Source organism: Adiantum capillus-veneris, chromosome 12 (assembly GCF_014529385.1).
Source record: "Adiantum capillus-veneris isolate H3 chromosome 12, ASM1452938v2, whole genome shotgun sequence".
In the NCBI taxonomy this organism is placed as follows: Eukaryota; Viridiplantae; Streptophyta; class Polypodiopsida; order Polypodiales; family Pteridaceae; genus Adiantum; species Adiantum capillus-veneris.
The window spans coordinates 27,896,401-27,905,434 of record NC_140942.1 but is presented as its reverse complement, the minus strand read 5'-3'; the positions used below and the strand labels follow the sequence as shown (position 1 = coordinate 27,905,434).

Here is a 9,034-nt window from a genome sequence, read left to right as displayed (position 1 = left end):
TTGTATAGATGGGTGGGTAGCCCTAAGTCTAAACCCCTATCCTCATCATTGTCAAGAAAAAGGAAGTCATCATTAGTGAGACCATACGTGCAATCCTTGTAATCATGTAAATCTTCTTTATCATTAGATGCACATATCTTCACTAAGAATGTCACTAGGCGTGTATAGTCATCTTGCTCAAAAGGGTAAGCTTGTGCAATCGGAGAGACGTTCTCTACTAAGTGGGGATCAGTCGTGGTCAAGAGACATATTAGCCATTCTAATTTCTCAAAGTTTTTCTCACACGCTAATGTTTCTACCAAATCCCTTTCAAAAGCAAGCACTGGGTAGACTATGTAAAACACTTGCAAAAAGTAAAGAGGGTACCTCTCACCCAAGGTAAGAGTGGATGACTCTAGTATACTATCCATATTTGTACACATGTATAGATTTTGGTTAGTGTGCAAGTATTAAAGGGTCATGTCAAAAGGTCGTGTCCTTGTGCATAATGTGTTATTATGATTTTTGAGTCATGTACTAGAATATGTAGGTTTCAAGATTTTTGTTTGGTGGCTCTTGATCTTTTACTTCTTTATTTTTTTTTTCTTGAGTATAGGGCTATATATATACATTCCCTAAGATTGGGAGCTTGAGAGGTCAAGGAGAAGGGTTAAGAGGGAAGCAAGTGAATGATGTATGTAAGCAAACACTCCACCCTTCCTTGGGTAGATCATACCTTTTAGAACGATGTCTTCGCCTTCTGAAACCAATTGTTCCAAGTTGTGATGGGTGAAGACTTTGACCAATAGTTTTTCACCACCCTATTCATCTAGTTGCAAGGGTGGTAAGGTACTCTCCCATGATTTTACTTGAAACAGTGTTTTAGGTGATGCATTTACAATGGGAGGTGCTATTCTTTCCTTGTTTTTTTGTACATTTTTGGTCATAGGTGGAAGTTGTGAAGAAGTTTGAGTTTTTGTAGAAGAACTACATGAAGAGCAAGAAGCTTCATTTGTTTTTTCTATGTTTGAGGCGAGCAATACAAGTTTTTCTCGCTTGGGTACCCAAAGTAGCTCTGGATCAGGTGTATAGTATTCTATGATCTTTCCATTCCCACTATCTTCAACCATCTTTATCATTACAAGATTTGACTCACATGGATTTGTAGGTGAAAGGTAAGAACACAATTTACGTTTCAGCACCCAGATTTAATCATTCCCTTCATAGTAGCCTTGGGCTTCCAATAGTCATTTAGGAATCCAATGTAACATTTTGTTACATTTCTTGGAGCGAGTAGGATATCTCTTACAAGGCTTCTATTTTTTAGCGTCAAACATGGTCGCTAAAGAAGCTTTAGGGACCCATTTGTATGTTTTCTTTGTTATATTACGATGATTCGTGTGTGTCTCATGCTTTGTTTCAGCTACAAAAGTTGAAGCTCTAGAGGGTTGGGCTATAGGTAAAGAGGGTTCAACCTCTTGGGCATGCAATGTTTTGGGTTGTATTTCCTCAGGAGGTGATATCTCAGGGACTATCACTTGAGTGGCAGGGCTAAGAGTTGGTTTATGTGTTGTGACACTCCCAGTACCCCAATCAATAGTACATTTGGTCGCTAACATCAACTTGCGTCCTACTTTTATATTGCCTTTCATAGTTCTAGCACACATGACCGAAAAGTCTTGAGCTTACGACCATGTTGTCATAACTGACAGAAGTGTGTCAGGTTCCAAAAACAGTAGTTTTTTTCTTGTTGACACCCTTGACTTGGATGGTACTCTCAGATAGAGATGGCTTTCCTAACTGACACCACACTCCATATGATAGTAGATTATATTTAGCACCTTTTTCCAATAAGGCGTTATATAGCACCTTTCCATAGGTGCTATTTAACTCAATAGGGTATCGTAGAGGTGTGTCAGAGTCCAACCAATCATCCTCTATTTCAACTTGAAATGCATGTGTAACTCTAAGGTTGGCCTCTCATTGGCGTCTAATACGTTGTTGTTTCTCCTTAGCCTCATCTTGAGCTTGTATCTTTTTCAATTCTTCTTGTGCCTTGGCTGCCCTTTTTGATGGATGACACGTAGCTCCTCTTGGCTTAAAGGATCATAGTATCTTTTAAATTTACTCCCATTGAGGAATCCAATGGTTTCAACTTCATCAAGAGTTTCCACACGAATGGTACCTTGTGGGGAAATTTCGTATACTCTATATAGTCCTTTTCCCACGTATTTCAAATTTTTCTTCTTGTTACGCACTCCATACATAAAGACTTTATCCCCCACCTTGATATCTTTGTTCTTTAAATGATGGCCAAACCATTTCTTTCTCCTCTCCACAAGTGCACTTTGCACATCCAATTGTCTTTCTTCATCTAACCTCTCAAGAATACATAAATGCTCAACAAAAGGGTTACCATTCCAAATGACTCCATGTTTAACCCAAAATTGGTATTTAAGAGGGCTTATTGAGACGCAATACAATTTTCACTTTTCAAACACTTTTCGTAAACATGATAGATGTTATTTCCAAGAAGAATAAACAGAAAGGTCATCTAAGAAAGCTTCACAAAACTCCCTCAAATATTCCCAAAAAAAGTGTTTATTAATCTTAGGAAGGTAGCAAGGGCATTGGTTAAGCCAAAAGCCATTACATGAAATGCGAACACTCCAAATTTAGTTATAAAAGCAGCTTTAGTTTGGTCCTCTAGTGCAATTGTGATTTGATTGTAGCCAGAGTACCCATCTAAAAACCTATAAGCTTCCTTCCCTACAACTATTTCAAGCACATGTTCCGAATATGGAAAGGGGTAATGGTCTCTCCTAGTGGCGGCATTCACCTTCTTGAAATCCACGCACACTTTGAGTTTCCCATTCTTTTTTGGCACAATAACTATTAGAGAGACCCATTCAGAGTGCTCAATAGGGTTTATGAATCTGCATTTGACAAGCTTTTCAATATCTTCTTGAAAAATCATTGCATACTTAGGATTCATTGGGTAGGATCGTTGTTGGACTGGTTTAGCCATGCTATTCATGGGAATTGCGTGTTGCACCACGGAAGATGGAACACCTTTCATATCATGATATGTCCAAGCAAATATATCCTTGAATTCCATGAGAAGCTCCTTAAGTACATATTCCTCAGTCTCTGTCAGATCTTGGGCAACGAAAACAGGTTTGGACTCCTCATTTGAGTCTGCTAACTCTATTTCCTTAACTATCACTGGACCATCATAGACTCCATTACTTCCATCGATAGCTGTTCTTTGGGCCTTTGTATACACAACCTTATGCTCCTCCGTGGTGTAGGATTTGAAATGGCTCAGGTGCAGGATGTAAATCATGTGGTCTTGTTGTCCTGTAGATTGTGATTTCTCTTCCACTTCCTTTTGTTGTTGAGCTACCTCTTGATTTTGTCATCTCCTTACAATAAGGCTCAACTTTGGATTCTCTGTAGCTTCTAGCTGTGTGATGTCAATGGGTTGTGGACTGCACCACATGACATTTTGAAGGTATTCACCCCAATTATTTACCAAGTTTTGATGATCATCACATGCCCCTACATAATTAAGCCATTCTGTGGTAGATTTCTCTTCATTTATCCTAGCACACACATTTTCTTGATATCATCACCTCTTATATCTCTTACTTCTCTTGTTTAATTTTTTATTACAACCTTCCTCTGGTGAAGAGTCACTAGATGAATTGCTATTTGTGTCTTCTCCTCTCCCAGACAGATTGTTAATTAGGGCTCTATTGGGATCCGTATGTTTCATTTCCATGTTTGCACCAATATTCAATCCAAATTCTTTGTCCTTAGAGTTGGTTTCAGCTGATGATCCAGAATCCTAATCATGTGAGCTATAGTCTTTTGAGACGCTATTGGTTTCAATGTCAATCAAGCCTTCACCTTGTACGTCCCTGCGAGCTATATGCATTGCTCCTATCATATTTAAAGGTACAAGTTGTGGCATTTCATCTCCCTCAGGTGTTACCCATGTCGTCCCCCTATTTCCCCAAGTGTCTATGGTTGTTGCTAGGTGGACCCAATCCACGTTGTCAGTCTTAGTCATCCCAGGTAGAACATCCATATAAGGGGAATCTTTCCCAACATCAGTGTCCTTTTTACATGTGTAAAAATATTGCAATGGGGCCGAGTGAATTGTGGTGTTAGATCTATGATCAATTATAATTTTGTTTCCTAGAGGATATGTGTGACGAGTTACAAGATCAACTCAAATGATAGAGTCTTGGAATTGCAAGTACACATGGTTTTTAGACCAATCATGTACCATTTTTGCCTCATAAAAGGACGTCCTAAGATCATCTCAGATGAAATAATATGCTTGGAAAAATCCATAACAATGAAGGTATGCCTTATTTTGTGTCCAAGGACCTTGATCTTGAGATCTTCTAGCATCCTAATAGGTTTAACAATAGTCCCATTGGCCATCTTTACCACTATGTTTGTAGTCCCAAGGTGAGGTCTTCCCATATATTCCTAGCAATTTTTAGCTACAATGCTAACCCCAGGGCCACCATCAAGGAGTCCCTTCATAGTTAATCCCTTGGTAGTGATTGGTATGGTCACATTGGATTTATCACCATTAAAGTATTGTCCCAACTTGTTAACATGTATTTCAACAAAAAAGTTCTCATCTAGGTTGGGTTGTGGATCTAGGTGTTTCTCCTCTATTGGCACCTCTCTAGCTCCATCCATCTGTGCAAATTGTGGTAGCCCGACTTTCAGTTCTCCATTGAGGAAAGCTCAAAGAGCTAAGAATAGCTCGGGGTCTCCATATAGCTTAGACATGATGGTGGTTCTAATTTTTGAAGCCATGAAATTCATCAATTTGGCAATATTTAACAGCACTTTTTGGGCTTCAGTCCCTTGACATGGGGAAGATCGAATTGATAGGGTCAAGTAATCCCTTTGTAAATGTTCTCTCCCACAAGAAAGGAGTACGTCCACTTCTCAATGACTTAGTCACTTTCTTCTTGGATGACACTAGGTATGGCTAGAGATCTATGGTCTTTGTGAGGTTGATTTTATGTAGGGAACATTGTGCTTGTAATTTGGATCTCCCTAGATGTTGGCTCTAGATCTTTTTACGTCTTTTCTATCAAACTTATTAATTACTTGACTCGCTCGATCTCTTCTATATGGTTTTGGTAAGTTCCTATCTTCTTGGGTTCCTTGGGTCGTGGCCATTGTGGCTCATGATGATCTTCCTTGTTACATGGGAAGCATAGGAGGCTTATTGAGCTATCTGCATGCTAAAGCTATCCACGTGGACAAAAGCCTCTTAGCCTTTGCCTAATGCAAGCGTGGCCTTCTCGTTTTTTTCCGAGCCGCTTTCGTTTTCCCAGCTGCTCTCGCTTTTTCCCAGCCGCGAGTGTATTACAAGGTAGCTCTCACTCTCGTTTTTTCCCAGCCGTGAGTGTATTACGAGGCAGTTCTCTCTCTCTCCCTCTCATAAGGTCTTCCTCAGCGCCATGCAAGGCTTTTGCCGAGCTCCATGCCATGCAGACCTTTTTCCACCCGCCATTCACAGCTTCTCTCTCTCTCTCTCTCTCTCTCTCTCTCTCTCTGTGTGTGCGCGGCGATCAAATATGGCCACCAAGCTCTACATTGTGTAAGTATCATCTTCCTCTTTCCGCCTTTTCTTCCTTTCTGTTTTGCCACCTCTTTGTCGAGTTTCTTTCTTTAATTCTGATGTACATTCAACAGCTACTATTCCACGTACGGCCATGTGGAGAAGCTTGCCCAGGAGATCGAGAAGGGGGCGGACTCTGTTGAAGGTGTAGAAGCCACTCTTTGGCAGGTAAGTTTGCATTTTCTCTCCTATAACTTTTTCCTGCTAGATTTCCATGTTGTAAACATCTCATATGCAAGAAGGTAGCTATTCTGTTTGAAAATGTGCTTGATATGTCAGCTTCACGAGTCTTTTGTTTTTTGTTATGATGCATCAAGGTATCACTTGTTGTAATTTCTCACAAAGTGTCAAAGGAATAGCTGCCAACACTTGGTATTTTGAATCGTCATTTTCAGATGAGATTGTCTTTGAAGTAAGCAGAATTTTGAATTTCCTGGTTGAGATATGGCCTTAGCTGATAAGTTCTTGTGATTGGACCCGTTTTAGCCATGTGATGGGGCTTGGTGATTAAAGTATATAGAATCATTCTCTCTGATCTTCAATCAGTGGGTATAGCAAGGACAATGTGCCATTCTGTTTTGGGTATGAATGTATGTACTAATGTACAGATTGGGTTGCCGGTACATCTCACTGGTTTGGATTGTACATTTTGAACGATTCTAACAGCTGAATGTGATACCTATTCCCAACACTAGAGAGCAATGGATTTAGATTAATCCATATGTCTTTTAACATAAAGTATTTAGCCATTATCTTCTTCAATTCTTAACAATAGTGTTAAGCCTTTGATATATCCGCTCAGGTTTGGCAAACATTGACAGGAGAGTCTTTCTCCACCCAGGATTAAACGACTTATCTCACTTAGCTTTCTGTTCTCTGAAATAATATCAGGATTAGGCTTTTAGTTTTCATAAATAATCTCAGAATTTTTAACCTGCTTCCAAGGGATCGGAGGTGCACTCGCTGGCTCCAGTGAGCAGGCATTAGCTTTATCGATTCAAGAGGGTTATGGCTTCTCTCTTGTTCTTCAAGATGACTGGACTTCTCTCTTGTTCTTCAAGATTGCTGTCACTATTTGTGGGTTGTTTGTGAAATCTCAATCAAGAAAGGGAAACGTTGCTGGGTTTTGTTGAAATGCATTTTCTCAAGTAGGAATTGGGAAATTACCATCGTCAGTTTCAGCCCAGCCATAGAGGTGCTGAATTTTACTCCAGTCTCCGATCACTTTCAGGAGATGACTTTAAGGAGGAGAAGTTATTGTCGTGCATACGTGAGTTTCATTTTTTCTTGACGGTGTTTGTCAAGATCAACTCATCTTAGGTATCAAAATATTAGCAGCAACGTTGAGCACCTACGACAAGCCTTAGTGTGGCAACAGTTAGAAAGGCTTGTCTATGCCACTTTAAAAGAAATTTCTAGCGGAATATTGGTTGTTATGGCTTGATGTTCCACACCCATGGTGAATCCCTCTTGTATGAATCAACTACCATTTTTTTTCATGCCCGGTGGGAATGTTCTCTCAACAAAAAAAAAGCATTAAGAGAAAATAACAATATTCAATAGTTTCATTCATCTTGACAAGCTTTCAGCAACTCCCCCCCCCCAAACACCCCACCCCAATTTATGTAGCGTATTCATGAGTTTGTGTGCGCGCTTTTTTGCTTCACAGGTCCAGAGCCTACCTATGTTGGCAAAGCAGGATTCTCCTTTTTAATCCAAGGAAATTATTATGATCCTTACATACATGGAATCACACAATTCTACAATTTATGCATTGGCAAAATCATGGAATCACTACAGGGTTCACATATTCAGATAGAGTTGGATGCTGTGAGGCAGAATATAGCCAATCCTAGAAATAGACTTTTGAACACACTGAGACCTTTGATGTTAGGAGTCTAGTAGCACTAGGTAGGGTTTCGGATTTTGCTCTTTTGGGTAGAGCCCTTTGTTTTATCCTCTAACCCGTGGAAGTGGCCTTTTGGGATCTCTCTGAAGCAAGCTTGGTATTTGGTAGAATTGTGGGTTGATTATATTCTGATTATTTATGTAGCCATGTTTCATAGATGCAGTTGAAAGTTTGCAGCAAGCATCATTAGTACTCTCAAGCATGATAGAAGAGTATGTATCTTCTAACTTTGAGTCAGTTCTAGAGACGATGGAAAAGGTATGGATGCTTATTTAATGGAATCAAGCACATCTAGCACTGAAAAAGGATCTTAGGAGTTTTGACTTGTCTGCTTATTGTTGTTGTGGGCAAAATTAGCCATGAATAGAAGGGTCTAGGCTTAGAATTAAGGGGATTTGACGCTCACTACTTGTTTGTGTAGAAAGGCCAATCAAATTGTTGTAGTGCTCAGGCATGCTGCTCAATGCTATACACGAGGTCTAGTCACTTCACTAAGTCGAGAATACACTGTGCTTCTAACTCCTCCTCAGCATATAAATTGACGATATTTAGTGTAAGAGTGTTTTCGAGAGTACTTGACATTCACATTAATTCAATATATTAAGCTACCATTTCAAAGTGTACTATTCCTCAAAAGTGTCTCATATGTGGATGAGGCAAGGCTAATTTTTTTCTCAATGCTTGACGCATATCCCAACCCCTTGCCTTTCCCCCTTCCCATGCATTACTAGTTTGTTACCTTCCTAGTGACCGTTTTAGTCTCCATGGTCTCATTTGAATCAAAATCCTCTTCAGCGTCGTTCATATACACAAGATTGTCCCCGGTCCCTATATTGGTCTTTGAACTGGGGTCTGACTTAGTTGCTTTTTGCGATCTCTTCCTTCGTGTTTTCTTCTTCTTTTGAGACTGGGAAATTAATGATGTGTCTCTTTCCTCAAGAATATAATTTTGGTTTTGGAGCATCGATCGTGTGATTACATTTACTGGTACCAGAGGTGTACTTTGTGATGGCTCCTCGATAACCTCAATTAAGTTCAATGCATGATCTTTGGTGTATTTGGATAATTAGGACATTGGGCAATCAAATGATCTTAGTCACATCGAGTGCACACGACTATCAGCATTGTAGTTGTACTCGCTTGATTGGTTTACATTGGTGTGGCATTCTTTTGTAGCCTAATGGGACACTCAGCTACACGATGTGGACCCCCACACTCGTAGCATTGAAGAGGTGGACTCTTGATAGTGAAACTGATATTTTGTACTCTTGCCGCAACAGCAGCTACTTGATAGACAGGTTTCACTTATCCCTAACAGTCCTCCACGAAGTATTGTGGACACTCTTCAAATGCATCCATACCATAGGAAATATTAGGGTCTATATCTTCCTCACAGCCTTCCAAAAAATCACCACATGGCTCACAACCCATGATTCACAGGGGTGACTCTTGGATGTGGAGATTGCGATCCTAGCACTAAAGGTGGT

The 9,034-nt window shown here is 40.0% G+C and overlaps 1 long non-coding RNA gene across 2 annotated transcripts; it reads left to right on the top strand.

The window, feature by feature from the left end:
* The first annotated feature begins 5,374 nt into the window (after positions 1 to 5,374).
* LOC147445496 (uncharacterized) lies at positions 5,375 to 8,302 on the top strand. Of its 2 annotated transcripts, none has more exons than XR_015189917.1 (3): positions 5,375 to 5,617; positions 5,713 to 5,806; positions 6,034 to 6,329. It is a non-coding gene; the product is annotated as an uncharacterized LOC147445496 (long non-coding RNA). The 2 variants fall into 2 exon arrangements; XR_015189916.1 differs by lacking the exon at positions 6,034 to 6,329 and adding an exon at positions 7,308 to 8,302 and having other exon boundaries at positions 5,377 to 5,617.
* Positions 8,303 to 9,034: the final 732 nt, after the last annotated feature.